General features: G+C 29.7%; 1 long non-coding RNA gene and 1 pseudogene across 2 annotated transcripts; both read right to left on the reverse strand.

The window, feature by feature from the left end:
* Nucleotides 1-234: 234 nt before the first annotated feature.
* LOC111639872 lies at nt 235-4107 on the reverse strand (annotated as a pseudogene).
* Nucleotides 4108-9175: 5068 nt separating this feature from the next.
* Nucleotides 9176-25505, reverse strand: LOC111639877. 2 transcript variants are annotated; one of them, XR_002759165.1, is made up of 5 exons: nt 25371-25505; nt 14439-14525; nt 11936-12104; nt 9678-9886; nt 9181-9564 (listed from the first exon to the last, which is right to left on the reverse strand). It is a non-coding gene; the product is annotated as an uncharacterized LOC111639877 (long non-coding RNA). The 2 variants fall into 2 exon arrangements; XR_002759164.1 differs by having other exon boundaries at nt 9176-9886.
* Between the last annotated feature and the right edge of the window lie 532 nt (nt 25506-26037).

Consider the following 26037-nt stretch of genomic DNA (forward strand, 5'->3'; position numbering starts at 1 on the left):
AATTTCTCAATGTTTGCCAATAAGCCTGGCCACCAAACAGACTCTCAAGCTCGACACTTTGTTATTCCAAGATGACCTTCATTTAACCTGTTCAATATTTCTCCTTGAAGCTTTTCTGGAATGATAATCCTGGCATCTTTCAATAGAATCTTATTTTGGGGAGTAATTGAGTTTCTGTGCTCCCAATATTTTCATATTTTCTCGGGTATTTCGTTTTTCTTTGGCCAACCAACCTTCTTCACAGTTTCATCAAAATTTTTCAAATTGGATCTCTCTCCTGTAAATACACAGTTTACGCTAACCATGTATCAGATACAGGAAAGGTATCGATGATATTTTGAATATATATCTCAACCTCCTCGGTCAAATCTTCATTCCTCTGTTCGGGTATGGGGCTACGAGATAACGCATCTGCAATTAAAAGCTGCTTTAACAGGTTGTATACAATGATATAATCATATCTCATTATTCGTAGCTTCATTCACTGCAGTCTTGGAGTAAGACTGTCCAAAGCCTTCGACATGAAACTTGGTATCAACGGTTTGTGGTCTGTATCAATATTCACGACTTTGCCCATTATATAGTCGTGGAATCTCTCACAAGCCCAAACAATTGCCAAAGCTTCCTTTTCAATTTCCAAATATCATTTCTCGATATCCAACAATGTCCGAGATGCTTAGCAAATTGGAGACGTGACCACTTTTACTATGATACAACACAGCACCAATACCATAAGATGATGCATCACAGGAAATATATGTTTCTTTCTTTGGATCAAACATCGATAATCTTGATAATCCTGGAGTTTAACATAGCTGATTCTTGATCTCTTGGAACAATGTTTCCTGTGCTGGCCTGTGCTCATATCCATTCTACATTGTTCTTTAACAATTCATATAGAGGGTTTGCAACGTCAGCCATCCTTGGTATGAATTTATTTAGGAATCCACTCATGTCCAAAAATCTTTTCAGCTCTGTGACAGAGCTAGGTCTTGTAAGCTTCACTATTGCTTCTATTTTATACCTTCAAGTGACCAAGATACTTGACTTCTTTTGTTCTGAACTGATATTTTTCAGCATTTAAAGTCCATCCTGCATTCTGAAATGTACGAAGAACTCCATGCAGACGTTTATCATGTTCTTCTTCTGTGACCCCAAATATCACAAATTCATCCATTAGTCCTACAATTCCTGGACCCTCTGATATTGTTTCATGTATTCTTTTCTGAAATATTTCAGGCACTGACTTAATTCCAAATGGCAACAGTAAATCTAAACCTGCTAAAAGAGTGTTACAAACATTGTCAAGTAAGATGATTCTGAATCCAATGTGATCTGCCAAAACCCTGCATTAGCATCAATAATACTAAAGATTTTTGGATTACGGAATTGGCTGAGTGTATAATCGACCGATGCCATTGAAAAGTATTCTCTTTCAATGTTCTCATTCAAATTAGATAGACTGATGCAAATTCTTATTTCGCCTTTCTTCGGAACCAAAATCATTGGAGTGCACCATTCTGCAGGTTCATCTACTGCCTTGATTATTCCCTTATTTACCATCTCATCCAAAGTTTCCTTGAGATTATCTCTCAAGGGTAACAGTATTTTTCGAGGAACTGCCAGGGCAAAAGGCATTGCTTCCGGTTTAAGTTTAATGTGATAGGGTTTCTGTACTTTCCCAATCCCATGAAATAAATTGGGGAATTTTTTAAGTGGATTGAAAGCAGAGTTTAGTTTCTGTATTCTTTTAACAAGATTTAACTGTTCACTTGCTTTACCACTCAACAAGGAACATTCTAGTTTACCAATAACATATATGTCTTCTTGGATGCGATATCTCTTATTTTTTAGCTTCTCCGTAAACACTCTCACAACATCCAGTGTTTTCTTTCCAGGGCTGTATATATTCTCATAATTTAACACGAGAGAGCACTCTGTTACGTGTCACATGATATAACTGTGACATCTGCCCCTGTGTCAATCTTGAAGTTTAAGGAATGTCTCCCATGAAAATGTTTGCAATCTACTGATTGGCCTGTTTCTTAACACTAATATTACCTTTAACATGTCCCAAAAATGACTTTTGGTTAGGTTCTTCTATTTCATTTATACCTACTTTAGCTTTACAGACCTTTGCGTAATGACATACTTTTTTGCACTTATTACACACTGCCTTACATGCAGGGCAATTTAGTTTAGTAGTTTCACAGGTTTTCCATACCAATAACAGGAATTTGAAGTTTTGTTTCCAGTAAATAAACCATCAGTAACTTCCAGCTTCAAAAATATGTTCTACCTACGTGAAGTTTTGCCTAATGCATATATGTTATAGCCAGAATTGTTCTTAGCTTCCTGCTGCTTTTTCACTGTTTCAGCCTGTCTGGCAGTGTTTATTGCTTTTTCCAGAGTTAGTTGTTTCTAGTTGCAAACGTTCCAAAATCTTTTTGTCTCTAATGCCGCAAATTATTCTGTCTCTAATCATTTCATCTTGAAACGACGCAGGGAGATCACACGTTTTAACAAGACTATATAATGAAGTTACGAAATTCTCCACTGTTTCTCCTTCTTGAAACCAAGAATAAAATTTATATTTTTCGTATATAACATTTTTAGTTGGGATGAAGTATTTTTCGAATGCCGCCTTAACTTTGGAATAGTCATTTCTATCCTCTTCTGGGAGACTAAATGATGCCAAAATTTCCTTGGCTTTCTGTTCCATTAAGTATATTAAAGAATTTACCTGGTCAGCTTCTTTATTATGGAGTCCAGACGATGTTCGAAATTGTTCGAAATGTCCAATCCATGCTCTCCAATCTTCAGGATGAAAATTAAACACTTCTGGCACTGGGATTTGATACATTAGCCCATCCCTGTCACTATGTATTATAAAAATGACTCAGTAATACTGATCAGGTAACACGGACAACTCTTTATTCACACACAACTGAAAACTGGTACATCTCACTGGCTTCCTGGAGCTTCAAACATGGCAGTCTCATTTCTCCACCACAATACATTCAACCCATGTTGCCACCTCCCACGCATATACATTAAATTTAATGTTTAATTAATTTACTTTATTAACATATATTACATAATTAAAATATACCATTACTGTGGAATATTGGAATGGAACACTATTAAAGAGGTAAAATAATTGACATAAAAATATAAATAAACCAATATGAATTATGGACCTGGAAAACAAAAAAGTTATTGTATGTGAAATTAAAATAATATTACAGTCACATGAACCTATTCACTGAATTTATCATTTAATTATTCTTCTGTTTATCATGTAGATGAGTTACCAGCTACACTATCAGTACCCCCATTCAATATTCATTTCCACAACAATTAATTACAAGATATTACCATACAGTGTAGTGAGCGACCAATATGGTTATATCTAAATTAATTAGTCTAGAAGCAAAGATCTGGCAGATGTCCAGGTAGCATAACTAGTAACGCATCTGCGTGGTAAGCAGGAGTTGCAGGTTTGAATTCCACTTTAAGCTTATCTTTACTTCCAGAATATTCTAAACTATTTCTAATGATTAAACTTAACATGAGATGGCAACTTAATCTCTAGTTCAAATTATTTAGTTGCTCAATAATTAATTAGCCCTATTGTAGACTGATAATAATCAAACAGCACAGCCAGATTCTTAACATATATCAAGTTTGATTTTATATACATCTTTTTTGTTGTTAATTGTTTGTCTAAATAATTAACATGACTCCACAAGAAGTAAAAAGAATAGCATAATGCTAGAATCAATGAAGAAGTCAAAGATTTACTACAGATTAAATATTTTTTGGGCCTAACATCCCATCAAAAAAAATGTTTTTGGTCTGTTTTATATTCTGTTAGACAATCAAACTTTTAAACAAATCCTCGAAATTTCCAAATGTTCAAAGGCTTTCGAACATCTGACATTTTTTTTATTCCAATTCTGTAGGATATGACAACGGAATGTAATCCCGAAAACACGTGATCTGAAATAAATCTTGGGACTTCTTCCTGGATCAAGTGTTGCACTATTCATTTTAATTGTTTATTTTTATTAAACAAACAATTCTAGTTATATTGGTTAGTGCCTAGCTAGTAGACAGGAAATATTTAAACATTCATTTATTTATTACAGTATATTGTTAATTATATAAGTTACATAAAAACAATTGAGGAAGTATTTATACGTATAAAAAAATTTACTTGTATTGTTTCATAATCATAAAAACATTTCACTTAATTAAGTCTATTATAAAAGAATGCCAAGAACAAAGTGTAGTTGTTTCTTGGCTATAGATATATATTATAAATAAGCATCTCTAAAAAATTATAGGCGAACTATACATAAATTTTCTAACCTTAAGATAACTGGATACAGCATATATCAAACAAAAACCTTTTAGCTCAACTCTCAGATGAAGGCCATTAAAAATGGCCAAAAATGTTAATTGTGGATTAAAATTTTATAATTTTGAAAGTGCTAAGTTAAAAAGATTTTATTTTTTTGGTCTAAGCTAATTCTTATTACAAATTAACGCTTTTAATCAATTCACAATAAATATCTTTTAATATCAGTATAAATTTGTTACTAGTAATTTACATCATCAACAATATTTATTATGAGTTGATTTTGAAAGTGAAGCAAGTCCACTTTGCTGTATACTCCCCAGGATTATTACAAATTAATAAAGAAATGTTGCAAATATAGTGCATTTTTAGTACATGAAATGAAAAGTGAAGACTTCTATTCAATCAAACCTCTGGCAATTTTGAAAAGAACAAATAATACTGATGGATAAACTGTCAATTGGTTGAATGTTTTCTGGATAAGACTTTCAAGAAATGTGCCATATAAATTGTTTTATAAAACATTGATGGAAAAAGATTAGCAATTTAAAACTCTTGATTTATCACCAAAATGGGGTAGGCCAAGTAGTTTTGAAAAAATAGTATCATCATCTCTAAATGAAAAAACTAGGCCTATTACTAAAGAAAAATATAAAGATATGATGGATTTATTACCCTATGTACCATCTATGTACCCTATGTATCCATTCATCATGAATACTTTAAAAATCTGCACCATCTAAACCAGTGTTTCTCAACAGGGGCGATATCGCCCCATGTGGACGTTTTTCCATGTTGAGGGGCGATTAGTAACAATTTATATTTTGGGGGGCGAAAAACAATTTACTGGGTGATATAGTAAAACATTATATTAAGAACAATTAGATATTTTATTCGTTATATCGTACAACAATTAAACAAATAACATTATACTAGTCACTAGTCTATTCAATGCAGTACGAATTTGGCGTTGCCTTGGCCCGCGGCATCAGAATTTTGAAGTGAAGGGGGCGACACTACGTAACAGTTTTATTGAAGGGGGCAACGATTTGTTAGAGGTTGAGAAACACTGATCTAAACTAAGAAATATAATTATATGCATAAAACTTATTATTGATTATTTTTTCTTATGTTCTCCACTTTTTCCTATAAAATTAAATTTATTTTTTGTTTTACTGTAGCTTTTCAAAAGAACTTTGAAATGTTGAAATAAAGTAAATAAGTAAATAAATAAAATATTCAATTTCTTGTTATTTTAATTATATTTCATTCAAAGAAAATCAACATTTTCAACAAATCATTGCTTTTGAAAGTGAGGCAAGTCTATTGGCACTTACCAAACCATAATTTTTTTCATCTAAAACGAATTGTAAGGAGTCAAAGTCCGATCGTTATTTTATGTTTTGGGCATTATTTTTAGTTACAGTTATTACTTTCTTTTTGGGGGTCTCTCTTTTTTTCTAAGGACAGAAACTCCTAAACCCTCAATGTGCAAAAATTCAAAAGAGAAAGGCAAAAGATACTAATTTGCATTGGTGACTGATCCTATAATGCAAATAAATGTAAATAGGGTAGTGCAGAGCTACATGGAGAACCAAATAAAAGACGATACATCCATCCAGCAGTGTGATGTAGTTCCTGACAGCGACCATTGTAGAAATGTCTCTGATAAGCAATCAGCACAGGAAACATATACTTTGAGTATTTTTTTTTCTTGGTGGAAATTTGAATTGATTGTTTGACTTTTGAATATTTGAAATATACTTCTAAATATCACTTATGATAGCTGTTATTTTGTATGTCTCTTAATCTGACAAATGAAGTTCAGTAGACTATTAATACAGCTTTATGCATTTCAGGATAGTCTACTGAACTTAATTTGTTGGATTAAAGAGACATACATTCATTTGACATATATACTAATTGTTGTTATAATTAATCATTGTTTATTTATTTCACTACTGATCAATTAAATAAATATTTAATGTGAATTTATAAGTATATGATTGTTATATTTTTTGCTCCCATAAAATCCAGGCCTGGTACTTGAACCCTAACTTGTGTAACCCCGCCTTTTGCATCACACAATATGTTACAGGATAACTATTATTGCATATTAAATTTACATGAAATAAGACAACAAAAAATACAAAATAAGTCTATTACTGCTTACGAATATTTTTAAGCATTCAAATTGTTTCATTCAAATGCAAACCATTAAATATCTAGCAATAACAAAATGGACTTGCTCCACTTTCAAAATCAATGGCTCATATAAAGATACAAAACTCTCAATAGAGTAAATAAATTAAAAAAAAAAAAAAGTGATTGGTTAATAAACAATCGGATAACAAACACGTTTGTGAAAGATTTTTATGTTCAGATAACGAAAACATGATTGGATAACGAGCACCTCATAGAACAAACACAAGAAGAAGCGACATAAAATAATGAATACCGATTGGTCTTCCCTTGTCTTCAGACAACAATTTGAAACTTTTTGGAGCACAGGAGACATTGACATCAACGCTCAATTATATACTGATATATACTGACCGGATAGTATTCCTCTGAATTTTGAAACTCTCCCTTGTAATTCCAGCCTTTTATTTTTCTGACAGAAACAATTTTTTTATAGTATTCATGAGACTGTCGAGAGAACACTCATTAAATATTGCATCGATTTTTATTTTTGAAAAGTGAGAGTTTAATAGCAAATGTGGAAAGTGGGAAGATGTCTGATGTCTGTTGTTGCTGGGTAGTATGGCTTAAACAGGTCTACAGTAGGCCGCAGTTCAATCTTATCTAAGAAAGATAGTGTACTATCAAGAAGACTCAAGCAGCTAAAGAAGTGACAAAAATCACATCTGAGAAATAAAGAACGTTGAAGAACTCATAATGGAACCTGAAACAGATCTGATAACAGAAGAACGCAAAGAATTCTTGAATAAGGAACACCAAGAAACTCTGCGAGATACGTTTTCTTCTGAAAAAGAGAATTAATGTCGATATCTGCTATTAAACATTTTTTCAAGAAGTGGGATGATGTCAGAACGACAGTCTTAGAATGGCATCCAAACCAGGTTGAGGTTAATAGGCTTAGGGAACTCTACAATTGCAATGCTATTAATTACTTCTGAAAAATCTTGAAGAGAGAAAATCAATTGACATTAGACAGATTCTTTAACCCCCACAAATGGAAAAAACATGACTAATAAAAATGCAAGACTGTGTATATATGTATTTTTACTATTACATATAAATAAATGTAGTAAAAAAGTATATATTTTTTATTTTTTGGGGTCTCCAGAATGAATTAATCAAATTCTCATAAAAACCTATGGTTAATCGATAATCAGTTAATGAACATTTCAGATAGCGAACAAAGTCATGGAATGAATTATGTTCATTAACCGATCACCCACTGTATTCATATTCTCCATTAATCCATAAAATAAAATTTTTATTTGAATTCTTATTTATTAGACAAGCTTTCATTTATAAATATAATACATCTAACTCTTTTTTTTTTTTACATGATTCTGAAATAACATGGTTGATGAAAAAACTGACAGGATTTAAAAATTTAATAAAATAAAAAATTATTGTCAATGTGAGCAAATGAAACAAAAAGAAAGAAAGAGAGTAAATGAAAATTAATTTATTAATTTATGTAAGTTTTCAAGTATTGCATCATTCAATCAGTTCATTTCAGAAGTTTCATTAGCTCATAACATTCTTGTCAGAGTGAAATGCATAGATCATGCTATTAGATGTATTAAAGAATAAAAAGATAGATATGATTTTTTTACAAGTTTGCAGTATGTCTAATTTATAAGTTTTTACAAGTCTAATTAAAACATTTTAATTAGAATTTTTATGGTAGATTACAAGTTCAAAATGTTTAAAACTACAAAGGAAAGGAAAAGAAAAGTCATTTTGTTAGAAACAAAAATAAAAATCTTGGACTGGCTAGTGAGTGGTGAAGGTTCAACATCTGTGGGCTAAAGTTTTGGCTTGAATGAAACAACTGTCAGAACAATTCAAAGTATTGAGAATTGTATATGAAAATCTATCATCTGCAGATCAAAACTTAGCTCAAAAACATCATTGTACAGTACAGATGCTGTCTTAGAAAAAATGAAAATTTTTTTGGTACTTTGGATTGAGGATTTGGTGCAAAAGAGGGTACCTGTGGATGGAAATATTATAAAGCAGAAAGCAGTACAAATTTATGAAAAACTACAGGAATTGGAACCATCAACAAGTGTTCAAGTAAATCAAGACAAAAGAAAGAAATTTTCTGCTAGTGAAAGATGACTGACAGGATTTTTAAAAAGAAATGCATTTCACAATATTAAAATTAAAGGAGAAATTGCATCTGCTGATGAAAATGCTGCCAAGAGCTTTCCATAAAAACTAGCCAAAATAATAAGAGAGGAATATGTTCCTGAACAGATACTCAACACTGAAGAAAATGCTCATCACTTTTTTACATAGTTTTTCAAATAAAATATAGTTATTTCATCTTATTTTAATGACTTGGAACATATCTCCCAGTTTACTACAGGAAATGTATTTTTTTTTTTTTTTTTTGCACAGTTGTTTTACACAATGTTTTGAGGAACGTATCTTCCATGTAAAAAAAGTTAAGTGTTCATTAACTACTTCAGAATTACCTTAAATTATAGCAACAATAATTTATTTACCAATATTATTAATTACATTTAAGTTTAAATTTTGCAATTTATTATAATAATATTTTAAATCAGCATAAATTTATTAAACATCATTGGATTTTCTTTATTGATTATGTAAAAATTATAATATAAAACAAGATTGTTCATTGATAGCTAGTAGATCAAACAGGTTTAATCTTGGCCCACATTATTTCTACTTGGTTAATATAGCAATTTTCCTAAATGTGATTTGCCACATTATAGTTTTGAGTGATTAACAGCAATAGATGAAAATGAATATGTTCTGAAACTCACTGTACTTTATAAAGCATTTTAACTAAACATTTTGAACATGATATCAGTGAATACTCTAACCAGATAGATAAAACAAAAATTTATACCTAGTATAAACAAATATATATCTTTTTTCTTTCCAGCAACACTTTTTACTGAAACTAATATTTTCAGCCTCATTCATAGGCATTCTTCCTTCAGGTTCACAAACTGAACATTTAAATCAATCTATAAATTTTAATAAAATTTTGAATTACATTTAAGCTCTTATTCCATCAGAGGAAGTAAATAAAATAAAATTATAAATAGAAGAAAAATATAAAAAAGCTAATGATACATACTGTTTACAAGAATGATCACATCAGAACTCTGAGCTTCATGAGATGTTTAAAGCAGCAAAGAGAAGGGAATTCATAATTATAAAGATGTAGACTCCTTATCCTGTGCATAAAAGTCTTTGACAATACCTCATAGAAAGGGAGCACTGGATCATGTGGAAGAGCTTGTTAATATCAATCTTAGACTGGCATCTTTTATACACATTTACTTACTATGGATATATGAATATATTTATTTCTATTTCTTATTCTGTTTTGTTATTTTTTTAATATTATATTTATCTTCTATTTGTAATTTTATAATTTTCTTTTATTCACTTCCTCTGATGACATAAGAGTTTAAATGTATAAGTTATAAAAATGAATACAGAAAAAGAATAAATGATAATGTAGGATTTCAAATGCATGATTCATTACTGCTGAAAGGGGGAGCAGTCACATGTAGTTTGGTAATTTTATGTAAATGACCATGTATGGATGAAAGAGGTTTTAAATTCTTGAATCTAGTTTCAGACCATTTTTCAAAAATATATACCTCATGCTTTTGATGAATGTGTGCTTTATAGTTATTTAATAGATTGTTATGGTTTATAAGTAAAAACTTTTCACTTATAGATAGAAAACTTAATTTATATCAATTGTAACAATTATTTAGATATTGTTGGATAGCATGTATTGAATCTTTGAAAGTAATTTTTGTAATATAAAATGTATGGTCTTAAATATTAAAATGTGAAATATTTGTAATATTATTCCTTATGTAATAAACAATATAATTTGTGATATCTTTTTTAAAATATATTGTAGTAACAGAAGAACCTGTAAACCTAAAAGAAATGAAAGTTGTTTTATGAACATGATTAAACTGAAAGTGGATGTAAAACTTCAAAATGCATCTTTAATCAAATAAAAATAGCAGAGTAAACATTGGTCTCTTGCTTTCTCTTAAACTTTTTTTTCAAAAATGATGTGATGAGTCCTTAAATTCAACTATCATAGATGCATTAAAAAATTTAAATCAAATAATAAGAGCACAAAGCAATCATCTACACTTTAAATATAAGTAGAAATTTTTAAAAATCTGTAGATTCATTTTAAAGTGTACTTATATTTGAATGTTTATTGTGGGAATGTTCTATATGAGGAAGACCTATGAATGAGGCTGAAAATGTTAGTTTTAGTAAAAAGTTTTGCTGGAAAGAAAAATATATTTGTTCTTTTATACTATTATAATCAGTTTTATACTGAGTTTATCAATATTGAAAGTGTTGCTAATGATACCGTATATTAGTGACATTGAGAAATTGTCACTGATTTGGGTAGGTATCAATATATTATGCAAAATGCAGGCATTATAAATGTTTTATATTTATAATCTTTCTTATTCAATGCTTTATTTTCCATACTGATAAATAATTACTTCTATAGCCCATGAATTATGCTTGCTATTAAATTCAGTGTTGTGGAACAGTACTGCTGCTTTCACCATGAAAGTAATGCAAATGCTACTGAAGATCTTTTAACAATGTACATAGAGCAGTGATGCAGTTCCTGATCTCGGTGTAGCTATTGAAATACATTGAGAATTATTTAATTTGAAACATTTTAAAAGTAATTTTTTTCTGTTGCAATGACCTGTTTTTGAGGTAAAATTAATGATTTAAATTTAGTGTATGCAGCTTTTTCTTCAACATAAAGTAGATGATAAAACATTTTAAATATACAAATTTTGTCAAATCTGAATTTTATTTTACTAATAAGTATTTTAAAAGAAAAATGAGTACAAACAGAATATCAATTCATGGTGATTAAAACCCTGTCACATCATATTATAATTCAACTTTTCCACTGTGGAGGAAACCATTTTTGCTGCAATGAGAAAAGCAACTAAAATAAGCACTGAAGATTTAACCTCAAACCAGTTGAGACTGCTGCGAGGGTGATCCTTGCAGCAGTCTCACTGCGCACAGTGCATCAAGAAAACAAGTTTAGCAATGTTCTCAATGGCATTACTCAGCAGTACTTAGTTTACTAACAACTCATTAAGCTCAAAAGTACAATTTGGTCTCTGAACCAAAAAAAGTTGACAACTCCGATATAATATGCATTATTTATAAGGTTGATAAAAACAGAAAATATAGAAGTGAGACATTATATTTATTGATTAAATATTATTTTATCAAAATATAAAGTAATTATATAAGTAATATATGATATATTTTAGAATAAAAAACAATTCAAGATTATATATAATGAGCTACCTCCAATTGGTCTATTTACAGTATACGAAACATATGGTATATCTGAATCTGAACTAATAGATGGTCGAGGAGAAGAACTTCTTAAGACTTGATTAGAATCTGGGATATTATTTGAGTTATTCCTTTGTGAACTATTTGCAGACTGATGACTATGTTCCGATCCCATTTTCTGAAATAAAAGACAAATTTGTTATCAATGAAAAAAAATATGACTCATAATGTTACATCTCTATTTACACGAGTAGCATGGCTCTATCAACAACAAATTATACTCTAAGATTCTGTAGCTACTCTACCTCTAAAGTTCTACAGCTATTTGCATGAATATTTTCATCACATTAAAATTAACAAAAATGGATTACTGATTAAACTACAGATATGAATTTAAAAGTAACTAATTAAAATATTTATTATTAATAAATGATTTAAATTTGCTTATTTAACACTGATTAATATTCAAAAATTTTGATCATTATGAACTTGGTTAATTGAACAAGACAGAATACCAACAATCAGAATATAATCACAAAATAATAGCTTGGATGGAGAAGCAGGGAAAAAGATTTGTAAATTAACAATGGATTTAAATATTACTTTACTTATCCATGTTACGTTTATAATGTTTAATAAAAATTTTGGTTTCTCTAAAGGGAATAATCTGTGCATTACTAATTAATATAAAATATTAATAGTTATATCTTAACTTTTGTATTTATAAATATTATAACAATTAGAAAGAACTTAACTTATATATAATTATAAATATAAAACTATAAATTAGTAAAAAAGATATTTTTATTAATTGTCTTATACAGTTAACTACCACTGTTTGTATTTATATTTTTTAGAATTCTGTATACATATGTAAATATAATTTTTAACTTCTAAATATATTTTTTTTATCTTCAACTTTCCTATTATTTTGAGTTTCTTGGGGGCCCATGCTCCTTTAGCCCCTCTCTGGGTACAATAGTGAAATAAATATTATTTAAGATTTAAAATTATAATATATAAACGACATGTCAATTAAATAAAAAACATTTTTAAAATTTAAAAGAGTATGTAAATCAGATTTCTACTTAAAAAACTTGTTCATTTTACCAAGTGTTATGTAACTTGTTTGTATTTGTAATTCTGTTTTCATTTTATTGTTTGTTATTCTTGTGATTTTATGGAAGCTTGTTTTTTCTAGGGAAGAGTCCAGATAGTTACTTGATGATACTGTCTATATCATCATCATCAGCTTATTCTACCATTTCACATTATGGTGTAGCGTCCCTTACATAATTATGTCATTTGTGCCCATGTTTGCCTATCATTTGCTTCTCTCCACCATGTTCTGCCTGCTTGTTTCCTTATGTCATAATCCCTTCTTAAGTATGGACGTTCTTTGAGTCTATTGATTCCCCGTGGATATCACATTGCGATTCTTGTGAACCATCTGTTGTCAGTCCTCCTTGCCAGATGTCCTGCCCATTGCCATTTGAGAGAATTAATTCTGTGGATTACATCAGTTACTTGAGTTCTTTGCCTAATACACTCTATTCTTTTGTGATCTCTCTTGGTTATTCCAAGCATGCATTGCTCCATTGACCTTTAGGCAATTTGGAGTTTTGCTGTTATTTCTTTCTTTAGTGTCAAAGTTTCACATCCGTAAGTCATAACTGGTAGTACGCATTGATTGAATGCTCTTTTCCTCAGGTGAATTGGCATTTTAGATTGGAAGATTTCAGAATTTCATCCTAATGTAGACCATGCTATAATATATAATTAATAAATAAGAATGAAAAATAAATTATACAAGACAATAAAAATGAACTCATTTTCTGTCATATTATATCCAGTAAAATACATAAAGCTTCCAGAAAATGAATATAAGGTGTAAAAAATGTTTTCAAAATTTAGATTCCTCTGTTATCTTTTCATATTGTCTTATTATATCATAATACATCTATTTATAATAATACAAATAGCACTTAATACACTTCAGTTATGAAATCAGATATGTTAAAAGTGTAATAATTAAAGTATAAATTTTAAATTAATACTGGATTCAAAATGATACAACTATTGCATAATCTTTTAGATCAATAATAAATATTAAGTTTTAAAAAATTTCCAATTTTGTATCAAAACTTATATTCAATAAACTTGTACTCAATGTTAAGAAACATATAATGCAATGCTTCAAAAAAATTTGTAATGTGTATTTATATTTTCCTTTTAATAATAATTTATTATTAGAAAAGCTCTTTAATAACATAATTTGATTACTGTATTTTACAGCATATAAGATGCCTTCTCATTTTAGCATGAAATATTTAGGAGAAATTATTCAGTACAGAAGTATTCATTTGAGAATAGAAGATTGCAATTTCACATATAAGGTGCAGGATGATTTTTTGAGTCCCTTCTTTGAATAAAATTTGTCTTGCATGCCATAAAATACAGTTTTTTTTTTTTTTATAATTTTAAAATAATAGACTAATGAAAAGTTTTATACCTGAAATCTAATTCAGTCTCATCTAATTTAGTCCAATTTCTCGAAGAGTGTTTTGATAACGATCTTTAATAAATCTACTATATATATCTGGAAAAAAAAATCAAAAATTACTGTTATGTATCTCATTAATTCAAATTACTGTTAAATGCTATAATAATTTTCATAATTTATTTTTCCTAAACTTAGGAATGGTATTATATGCTTTTTATTATTTGTTCATTTGCTTACTCAACCACTGGCCTCTACCAAGCCTTATGTTACTGAGAATAAAAAATTCAAGTTGACAAAAATCAGTGGCGTAGCTACATATTCAGAGCCCTGGAGCAAGTCAAATTGGTTTGCCACTTGTTCCTCGGAAGAGGTCTCACAAAATTTATTTTGAACATTTTATTTAAAAACATAACTAATTATTTCGATTTAAAACCTTACTTAATAACAATTTATTTGAGATTCAAGGCATTTCAACAATAAGATATTTAATTTAATAAATCTTATAATATAATCAAGATGGGTTGATGATAATAATAATAATAAGCGCAGAGCCCAAACAGTTAGGAGTCGAAAGCTGAAATTTGGTACGTAGTTAGGATATGCCATGCCAATGCACACTAAAAAAGGATTTTTTGAAATTTCACCTGGGTGGAGAGGAAGATGGTTAAGGATTACCACGAAGAACTTAGCTTCTACTGTACTATTTTAGATGCGGTATTTTGCATTTTTGCGAGAAATCGAGAATATTTTTAGACCCATCCAAAAATTCTCTAATTAGTCTCGGAAGAGAGGGATCTAATTCTTGCACCCAGTAAAAATGAATAAGATCACCTATAATCTATAATCTTAATCTTTGCTATCGTTACTTTTCGCCCAAGCAATGTTGGGCTCATCTGCTAGTATAAATATAATAATAAAACAAAATATAATTGTTTAAGTACAGAGTACCTAATAATATTTACTACATGTTATATAAACTATATTGACAAAATGTAAGCAAGTTTAGTTTTATAAGAAATACACAATACATTAAAAAACTTCAAAATTGTTTTCTCGTTTTTCGTTTGCAAATTGGTCAATCACTTTCTTTAGATCAAGTTGACAAATGATTGTTTTTTCAACTGATGTAGTCAGGGGCATATCTAAGTTTTTCGGGGCATAGTGCTTATTGAAGTCCAATGGAACACATTTTTTGTTAATACAAATAATACTATAAATTACCATTATTATATTATTATTAATATTAACTATATTTTACTGTACAAGAAATGCTCATTGTTAATGAAAAAGTATTAAAAATTTATGATAATANAGACATCATTAATATAAATATAATTTTTATGGACGTTAAATAATAGTAGGTCCGCTGCTCGTTTAAACTCAACAGTTTGTGCAATCCTGTCGAGACACGAGTCGGCGATTACGTTTTACCGAATTATAGGAATTTTTTAGCATGTTTGTACGAATACTGTCGCAATTTTTTTGCCGTGATATAGAAATTCGAACTATAGGAATTCGTGTTATAAATGGGTCGACTGTATTTATTGCTGAAACGAAGTTGAAAATTATAGCTAAGCAAAAACATTTAAGTAAAAAAATCTACTGAAAGTTGTGGCATAAGAATAGTTATATCCGATTTACAGTAAGGCTCAACACGAAAGTAAAGTGCCCATTACACAGACTACAGCTACATAAGATTTTGTATTAAACAAAGTTGTTATAATAATGAATAAGATAAATATTAAGGCAAATTAACTAATTTTTAAAAAGCAAATAATCAGGCTCCGTTGAAAGTACTTTTGTTTCAGACATGAAATCGCATCGCTTTTAGTGAGCCACTATGATTCATAGAATGCGTGTTATGTGAGCTACTGTAGACTTTATAAATAATCATTTTTTTAAGCCTTTCTGCTCTAAATATTAAAGACTTGTCATACATTAATGTTTAGGTTTTTAAATAGTAGTGTATTAGTAATTATTTTATTAATAAAAAATAACTTTTATAACTTTATAATATCTCAAAATGCATATCGGGAGAGACATTAATTCACTCCCTCTTTTCGGACATAAGGTCTGTTATAAGGACATCACGTATTACTTAATGTTAGTAAAAAATATACTGTATGTTGAAGGGAATACTTATTAAGAGAACACATTTAAGTAATTTAAAACAAATTATGATATGATACGTACTTTTAGATAAAGTATTTTTATAAAGTTTTAGGCATTTTAACGATACAATTGGGGTCACATACAATTTGATACTTGATACTATGTTCAACGTTATTATGTGAAATACACATGATAATTAAATATAACATAATTTTAAATTATAAATTCAATGTTGCCTTAAACTTTAATGTATTACAAACTTCAACAGTGTTCTAATGACACAATATAGCGAGTTACAATTATACTCCAACATTGTGGTATTTTCCTGTTCCTACACAAATGAATATGACGTCATCTATCGTGTATTGTTGAAAGAAAATCTACTGTGTATAACATCAGTTAATTTTTGTATCATGTGGTTTAAAAAATTAATATTATATCTATTTTTCTTGTTGAATTGATATTATGCTTTTTGTCCTACAATTATTATTAATTAATTATCTGAGCGCTATTGAGATTTATTCACACACACAATATCATTCAGATTTGTTACGCATACCTCGAAAGGTNAAATGTAGTAAAAAAGTATATATTTTTTATTTTTTGGGGTCTCCAGAATGAATTAATCAAATTCTCATAAAAACCTATGGTTAATCGATAATCAGTTAATGAACATTTCAGATAGCGAACAAAGTCATGGAATGAATTATGTTCATTAACCGATCACCCACTGTATTCATATTCTCCATTAATCCATAAAATAAAATTTTTATTTGAATTCTTATTTATTAGACAAGCTTTCATTTATAAATATAATACATCTAACTCTTTTTTTTTTTTACATGATTCTGAAATAACATGGTTGATGAAAAAACTGACAGGATTTAAAAATTTAATAAAATAAAAAATTATTGTCAATGTGAGCAAATGAAACAAAAAGAAAGAAAGAGAGTAAATGAAAATTAATTTATTAATTTATGTAAGTTTTCAAGTATTGCATCATTCAATCAGTTCATTTCAGAAGTTTCATTAGCTCATAACATTCTTGTCAGAGTGAAATGCATAGATCATGCTATTAGATGTATTAAAGAATAAAAAGATAGATATGATTTTTTTACAAGTTTGCAGTATGTCTAATTTATAAGTTTTTACAAGTCTAATTAAAACATTTTAATTAGAATTTTTATGGTAGATTACAAGTTCAAAATGTTTAAAACTACAAAGGAAAGGAAAAGAAAAGTCATTTTGTTAGAAACAAAAATAAAAATCTTGGACTGGCTAGTGAGTGGTGAAGGTTCAACATCTGTGGGCTAAAGTTTTGGCTTGAATGAAACAACTGTCAGAACAATTCAAAGTATTGAGAATTGTATATGAAAATCTATCATCTGCAGATCAAAACTTAGCTCAAAAACATCATTGTACAGTACAGATGCTGTCTTAGAAAAAATGAAAATTTTTTTGGTACTTTGGATTGAGGATTTGGTGCAAAAGAGGGTACCTGTGGATGGAAATATTATAAAGCAGAAAGCAGTACAAATTTATGAAAAACTACAGGAATTGGAACCATCAACAAGTGTTCAAGTAAATCAAGACAAAAGAAAGAAATTTTCTGCTAGTGAAAGATGACTGACAGGATTTTTAAAAAGAAATGCATTTCACAATATTAAAATTAAAGGAGAAATTGCATCTGCTGATGAAAATGCTGCCAAGAGCTTTCCATAAAAACTAGCCAAAATAATAAGAGAGGAATATGTTCCTGAACAGATACTCAACACTGAAGAAAATGCTCATCACTTTTTTACATAGTTTTTCAAATAAAATATAGTTATTTCATCTTATTTTAATGACTTGGAACATATCTCCCAGTTTACTACAGGAAATGTATTTTTTTTTTTTTTTTTTGCACAGTTGTTTTACACAATGTTTTGAGGAACGTATCTTCCATGTAAAAAAAGTTAAGTGTTCATTAACTACTTCAGAATTACCTTAAATTATAGCAACAATAATTTATTTACCAATATTATTAATTACATTTAAGTTTAAATTTTGCAATTTATTATAATAATATTTTAAATCAGCATAAATTTATTAAACATCATTGGATTTTCTTTATTGATTATGTAAAAATTATAATATAAAACAAGATTGTTCATTGATAGCTAGTAGATCAAACAGGTTTAATCTTGGCCCACATTATTTCTACTTGGTTAATATAGCAATTTTCCTAAATGTGATTTGCCACATTATAGTTTTGAGTGATTAACAGCAATAGATGAAAATGAATATGTTCTGAAACTCACTGTACTTTATAAAGCATTTTAACTAAACATTTTGAACATGATATCAGTGAATACTCTAACCAGATAGATAAAACAAAAATTTATACCTAGTATAAACAAATATATATCTTTTTTCTTTCCAGCAACACTTTTTACTGAAACTAATATTTTCAGCCTCATTCATAGGCATTCTTCCTTCAGGTTCACAAACTGAACATTTAAATCAATCTATAAATTTTAATAAAATTTTGAATTACATTTAAGCTCTTATTCCATCAGAGGAAGTAAATAAAATAAAATTATAAATAGAAGAAAAATATAAAAAAGCTAATGATACATACTGTTTACAAGAATGATCACATCAGAACTCTGAGCTTCATGAGATGTTTAAAGCAGCAAAGAGAAGGGAATTCATAATTATAAAGATGTAGACTCCTTATCCTGTGCATAAAAGTCTTTGACAATACCTCATAGAAAGGGAGCACTGGATCATGTGGAAGAGCTTGTTAATATCAATCTTAGACTGGCATCTTTTATACACATTTACTTACTATGGATATATGAATATATTTATTTCTATTTCTTATTCTGTTTTGTTATTTTTTTAATATTATATTTATCTTCTATTTGTAATTTTATAATTTTCTTTTATTCACTTCCTCTGATGACATAAGAGTTTAAATGTATAAGTTATAAAAATGAATACAGAAAAAGAATAAATGATAATGTAGGATTTCAAATGCATGATTCATTACTGCTGAAAGGGGGAGCAGTCACATGTAGTTTGGTAATTTTATGTAAATGACCATGTATGGATGAAAGAGGTTTTAAATTCTTGAATCTAGTTTCAGACCATTTTTCAAAAATATATACCTCATGCTTTTGATGAATGTGTGCTTTATAGTTATTTAATAGATTGTTATGGTTTATAAGTAAAAACTTTTCACTTATAGATAGAAAACTTAATTTATATCAATTGTAACAATTATTTAGATATTGTTGGATAGCATGTATTGAATCTTTGAAAGTAATTTTTGTAATATAAAATGTATGGTCTTAAATATTAAAATGTGAAATATTTGTAATATTATTCCTTATGTAATAAACAATATAATTTGTGATATCTTTTTTAAAATATATTGTAGTAACAGAAGAACCTGTAAACCTAAAAGAAATGAAAGTTGTTTTATGAACATGATTAAACTGAAAGTGGATGTAAAACTTCAAAATGCATCTTTAATCAAATAAAAATAGCAGAGTAAACATTGGTCTCTTGCTTTCTCTTAAACTTTTTTTTCAAAAATGATGTGATGAGTCCTTAAATTCAACTATCATAGATGCATTAAAAAATTTAAATCAAATAATAAGAGCACAAAGCAATCATCTACACTTTAAATATAAGTAGAAATTTTTAAAAATCTGTAGATTCATTTTAAAGTGTACTTATATTTGAATGTTTATTGTGGGAATGTTCTATATGAGGAAGACCTATGAATGAGGCTGAAAATGTTAGTTTTAGTAAAAAGTTTTGCTGGAAAGAAAAATATATTTGTTCTTTTATACTATTATAATCAGTTTTATACTGAGTTTATCAATATTGAAAGTGTTGCTAATGATACCGTATATTAGTGACATTGAGAAATTGTCACTGATTTGGGTAGGTATCAATATATTATGCAAAATGCAGGCATTATAAATGTTTTATATTTATAATCTTTCTTATTCAATGCTTTATTTTCCATACTGATAAATAATTACTTCTATAGCCCATGAATTATGCTTGCTATTAAATTCAGTGTTGTGGAACAGTACTGCTGCTTTCACCATGAAAGTAATGCAAATGCTACTGAAGATCTTTTAACAATGTACATAGAGCAGTGATGCAGTTCCTGATCTCGGTGTAGCTATTGAAATACATTGAGAATTATTTAATTTGAAACATTTTAAAAGTAATTTTTTTCTGTTGCAATGACCTGTTTTTGAGGTAAAATTAATGATTTAAATTTAGTGTATGCAGCTTTTTCTTCAACATAAAGTAGATGATAAAACATTTTAAATATACAAATTTTGTCAAATCTGAATTTTATTTTACTAATAAGTATTTTAAAAGAAAAATGAGTACAAACAGAATATCAATTCATGGTGATTAAAACCCTGTCACATCATATTATAATTCAACTTTTTCACTGTGGAGGAAACCATTTTTGCTGCAATGAGAAAAGCAACTAAAATAAGCACTGAAGATTTAACCTCAAACCAGTTGAGACTGCTGCGAGGGTGATCCTTGCAGCAGTCTCACTGCGCACAGTGCATCAAGAAAACAAGTTTAGCAATGTTCTCAATGGCATTACTCAGCAGTACTTAGTTTACTAACAACTCATTAAGCTCAAAAGTACAATTTGGTCTCTGAACCAAAAAAAGTTGACAACTCCGATATAATATGCATTATTTATAAGGTTGATAAAAACAGAAAATATAGAAGTGAGACATTATATTTATTGATTAAATATTATTTTATCAAAATATAAAGTAATTATATAAGTAATATATGATATATTTTAGAATAAAAAACAATTCAAGATTATATATAATGAGCTACCTCCAATTGGTCTATTTACAGTATACGAAACATATGGTATATCTGAATCTGAACTAATAGATGGTCGAGGAGAAGAACTTCTTAAGACTTGATTAGAATCTGGGATATTATTTGAGTTATTCCTTTGTGAACTATTTGCAGACTGATGACTATGTTCCGATCCCATTTTCTGAAATAAAAGACAAATTTGTTATCAATGAAAAAAAATATGACTCATAATGTTACATCTCTATTTACACGAGTAGCATGGCTCTATCAACAACAAATTATACTCTAAGATTCTGTAGCTACTCTACCTCTAAAGTTCTACAGCTATTTGCATGAATATTTTCATCACATTAAAATTAACAAAAATGGATTACTGATTAAACTACAGATATGAATTTAAAAGTAACTAATTAAAATATTTATTATTAATAAATGATTTAAATTTGCTTATTTAACACTGATTAATATTCAAAAATTTTGATCATTATGAACTTGGTTAATTGTACAAGACAGAATACCAACAATCAGAATATAATCACAAAATAATAGCTTGGATGGAGAAGCAGGGAAAAAGATTTGTAAATTAACAATGGATTTAAATATTACTTTACTTATCCATGTTACGTTTATAATGTTTAATAAAAATTTTGGTTTCTCTAAAGGGAATAATCTGTGCATTACTAANCATGTGGTTTAAAAAATTAATATTATATCTATTTTTTTTTTGAATTGATATTATGCTCTTTTTACTACAATTATTATTAATTAATTATCTGAGCACTATCGAGATTTATTCACACACACAATATCATTCGGATCCGTGATGGATACCTCGAAAGGTCTTCTTGAACTTGTAAGCCCTAATCTTTCCACCAACTGCGACGTCACTGCTGCAGACGATAGAATTGCATCATTCATTGTGTTAAAAGTATGTTTGGTATAGAGGAGATCGCGGTTAACTTTTTGGTACAGGGGCCAGTTATCCTCTGGCCTTGTACTAAGTTGGTTCATTACTTTTCATATTTAAATTTTCCTCATCTTTTCAGTGTCATTGATTTTCTATAGAAAGTCCAAGTCACACATGTAATATGACCGTTATGATGCATAGTAAACACTATAGACATAAGACAACTTTTTGGGCTGTAATTTTCAAATTGTAGTGCTATATATTAACACTGTTGTCCGTCTGTCCTTAATCTCGAATCGTAACTGCGTAGATGAAAATCGAAATAAGATAAGGAAGCTTAAGGGTTTCAGGTTCCGAGTAAATATATAGGAACTGCTTGTTTCGACCAGAAATTATGTGATTTTAATTTAAAATTTTAACCTTACTAAATAGAGCGATAAATTTGTCTTAAAATCGATCCTTACGATAAACTGAGATCAGTAACTTATCACTCGACACTGTAAGGTGTACTATATTCACATGATCTCGCGTTTTCTGTGATAAAAATGTCACGTCAAAAATAACTTCATGTTAAAGGAAAAGTAATTACAGTTTCAGATTCAGCGTCAAAAGTTATATTTATTTAATTTGAAATAAACAGTAGAGCATCAGTATCTACAGTAGAGAGATTTATTTACAGTAGAGCATCAATTATCCGTCCTCCGATCAATCGTCACCTCGGTAAACTGACCGCGTTCTAGTTGGCAAATTCAAATGTCCGCTAGTGATGCGGCGCTAAAATATTTGGATATTTCTTGGCTGCTTTAATGTTATTTTTGTTAAATTTTTGGTATTTTTGCTGGCAACATGGCTCGACCATGAAAGGGATGCTAGTACTAGGCTTAATTTTCTAATTATGAGTGGTTGTTTGTTTTGTGAGCAATAAAATAATTTAAAAATAATTTTTAACGATACAATAGCCACGATTATTATTTAAAAAAAAATTTTGTTAGGCTTANCCACTTTCCTGTAAGCCTACACGTTTGACAATGGCGTTTGAAATGTCAGTGGAATCATGCTCAACGTTCCAAATGCCATTGTCAAACTTCTAGGCTTATAGGAAGGCAGTGCTGAATGTCCAACGTACATGTTTTCTCGTTGAAAACGTCAGCTGCAACATCTCTATTAATTCAATTTTTGTGGGAATTTTTGGGGCCCAGGGCTTAAGCCCTATTAGTTTCTACGTAGCTCTGCCTCTGGATATAGTAACCAGAGTTAAAACGGTGTTGTAACATGCTGCTTCTTAAATAAGCTTTGATTAATTTTAGTTTTGAAAAACTTCTTTGTCGTCGCATGTAAAGTTAAAATAATGAGGCATGCTGCAATAATGTTAGAGAATCTATTTGAGGCTGCAATGTGAAATAAAAGTAATTCAGCAACTGCACTTATAGAAGTAATTTCTTTTACCCAAAAACACATTTTAAATTGAAGCAGTTGAGGTCCAAAACTAGGCGAATATGCTGATTGTAACAATTGATTGTTTCAGAATATTTTTATCAGATGACACAACAAGATATGCAGGAGAAAAGCACTTGAAAAGTGTACATAATTGTCGAACACATTCAAATCTAATAGTTAATTGATTAATTATTACATCCACAAATTTTTTACAAATGTTTTTACAAGTTTTTATTTTGCCCTTTATAACTTGGTGCCATCATGAGTTGTGTGCCTGGAGCAGTTTGCTCCAACTGCTCCATGGTAGCTATGCCTCTGACAAAAATAATACTTCATACAGTAAAGCCAACTTAGGGGTTTTCCCTAAATTTAGGAGAATCAGAAATTAGAGGGAAATGTAGAAAAAGAAATAGTTTAAGGGAAAATGTAAGGTCTGCCCACATTGGTTAGTGGAGTTTCAGTGATGACTAGAAACTTACAAAAATAACATTCACGACTGTTCTTGCACAATAATTTCATAGTGAGATCTGGAGCAGATTCTTCGTAACACCTGCTGTTCAACTGTATCTGTACCACCTATAGTCATGGGCGTAGCCAGAGTTTTGTTATGGGGGGGCCTAGTGGAGGCCAACCTGACACAAAATTGAATTATTTCAAATTATTGTTCATTATTGGGCACCGAGCAAGCCGTTCACCTTTTTTTTAGTATTCAAAACTTTTATTTTAGCTTTAGGTTTACAAATCGACTCAACACTTTTTCGGCTGTGATTTTCTGGGGGGGCACCAGGTTCCCTGGGAGGGGCCGTGCCCACCCAGGCTCCCCCCTCGCTACGCCCATGCCTATAGTGTATGTCCTATAGTAAAATTTTGTTTCTCTGAATTGTCAAAAGACATTTTTTTTTGATATGCAGTATCACAGAGCAAGACTAGGGTATTTTCACAACAGGCTGTCAACATGAATACATATATGATATGTTACACTGATGAGAGGGCTCTGTGTAAATCAGTGTTTTGTATGTGATCGAAAATTAAAGCAACTGCAGGACAATTAAACACGATAGTTTGCAAATATCACTTGCACAACTCAGCGAGGTTGACATTGTGACAAAGCCAAAATTTTGAAGTTTGATCTGTGGGGCAAAATATTTGAAATGAAAGGGCTCACCAGTGGGCAAGCGATTCCATTCCCCAAACACTGGGAGTTCGATCGTGGGTTTGTGCGTGGAGTTTTCTGGGTTTTCTTCACGTCTGTAATTCCCAAATAGGGGCCAGTTATCCTTAAAAACACCTCCCGGAAGGCATCCCCCTAGGCAGATCGCCCAAGTGTTGCGTTGCCATAACTTAATAAACAAACATCGAGGTCAAAGTTCGCCATGTAAAGTCTATGGGCAGATTGCCGTTTGTAAGCTGGATGCTCGCCACATGCCAATCGAGTTTTCGATTGCTGTCAATTTACATTGATCTCTACGACAATTTTTTTATTTTAGATGTGGATCAGTTTTAAACCTTTTTTTCGCCCAGTTTTAGTTTTCGATGCCGCAGAGCTCAGTTTCGTTTCCTAGAAAATACCTAGTAAATATATTTGAATAATTGGTCAGGAAAAGAACTGTAAAACGTACCTCCTTCCAAAATTTTGAAAATTTTATTGTTGTTATACAAATAATTGGATTCACAATCGTCTTAACAAATCTAAATTCCTACATCACACAACGTGTTTACTACAAACGCTATACAAACAAAGCAAGTGTTGCCAATCTTTCATTCATTTTTTCCTCTGTCGGAGGATTATAAATTATAATCAAATGCCTTTTCTTTTTAAATTAGGTCGACAGATGAAAATTGGACGAAATATAAACTGTTCTGTAAAAAAGGATATCATGTTTGTACTTAAAATAAAGGAAAGGAAATTCAAAGAAATCCATCTTTTATGACGAAAAGAACTGATTATTTTTCGTTAATTTTAACAGCAATTTACTTCTAAAATTTTTATATTTTTAATTATTATAAAACGGCAAAAATCTTAATTTTGGGTATTGGGACGGATTTTATAAAAAATTGTAAATGGTAACAACGTGTAAAATTCCCATTAATCTGACAATCTGACTCTACACGAGATGCACAAGATCCCCTTTATCTCCGCATCCCTTCGACCTTTTCGCATCAAAATTTAATATAATTAATTCCCTTAATGACATACTAACCTATATCACTATCACTAGGGACTCTTATGCCCGTGCACTTATAAAACGCAAAGCTGCTGAATTGGAGGACGAGAAATAATCCTAT

Source organism: Centruroides sculpturatus, unplaced genomic scaffold, assembly GCF_000671375.1.
Source record: "Centruroides sculpturatus isolate CEXI.00-Female unplaced genomic scaffold, Cexi_2.0 scaffold863, whole genome shotgun sequence".
NCBI classification, from domain to species: domain Eukaryota; kingdom Metazoa; phylum Arthropoda; class Arachnida; order Scorpiones; family Buthidae; genus Centruroides; species Centruroides sculpturatus.